The 642-nt window shown below is 42.1% G+C and overlaps 1 protein-coding gene across 1 annotated transcript in view; it reads right to left on the minus strand.

Annotated features, from left to right (window-relative positions):
• Positions 1 to 642, minus strand: part of LOC107691978 (DNA polymerase nu-like) — a 59101-nt gene that overhangs the window by 3530 nt on the left and 54929 nt on the right. The window lies entirely within an intron of this gene.

A 642-nucleotide genomic window follows, 5' to 3' on the forward strand; every position in this document is an offset into this window, starting at 1 on the left:
GGGCCTCAAATTTAGGCCCTAGCCCGGCCCCGGCCCGAGACGCCCGAGACACAGGCCGGCCCGTGTCCGACAGCTTATCAGAATTACCGGCCCGAGCCCGACCAGAGCACATAGAGCACATCTCTTCTCCCAAAACAGCTTATACTACTGTTTCAGCTATTAAAATAGTTAAGTTTTGTATGTAATAGCAAAGTGATTATTTCGTTTCATTTTTTTAATGAAGTTAATTTAAAAAAAACGTTTGGAGCATTTTTTGTTCGTTAAATATAAGTTTTTGTTTTTTTAAAGTAACGGCCAGCGGCAGACAGTGAGCCTATGTTTGATCAATTTAGCCCAGTGATGGGCAAACTTCGCCCTTCCAGGCCACTTTCCTGCAGAGATTTGATCCAACCCTGATAAAACTCACCTGCCTGTAGCCTTCTAGTAGTCTTGTAGACAAAGATTAGCTGGTTCAGGTGTGTTTGATTAGGGTTGGAGCTAAACTCTGAAGGAAAGTGGCCTGGAAGGGCCAAGTTTGCCCACCCGATTTAGCCTTCTCAAATCATCACGACTTGCCTAAAATAAAATCTATAGATATAAAACAGTTCAAGCATATAACAATGTTTAAATGTTAAACCTAGATAAATGTGCGCTATATCCAAT

The sequence above is a fragment of the Sinocyclocheilus anshuiensis genome, unplaced genomic scaffold (genome assembly GCF_001515605.1).
Source record: "Sinocyclocheilus anshuiensis isolate Anshui unplaced genomic scaffold, SAMN03320099.WGS_v1.1 scaffold426, whole genome shotgun sequence".
Taxonomy (NCBI): Eukaryota; Metazoa; Chordata; class Actinopteri; order Cypriniformes; family Cyprinidae; genus Sinocyclocheilus; species Sinocyclocheilus anshuiensis.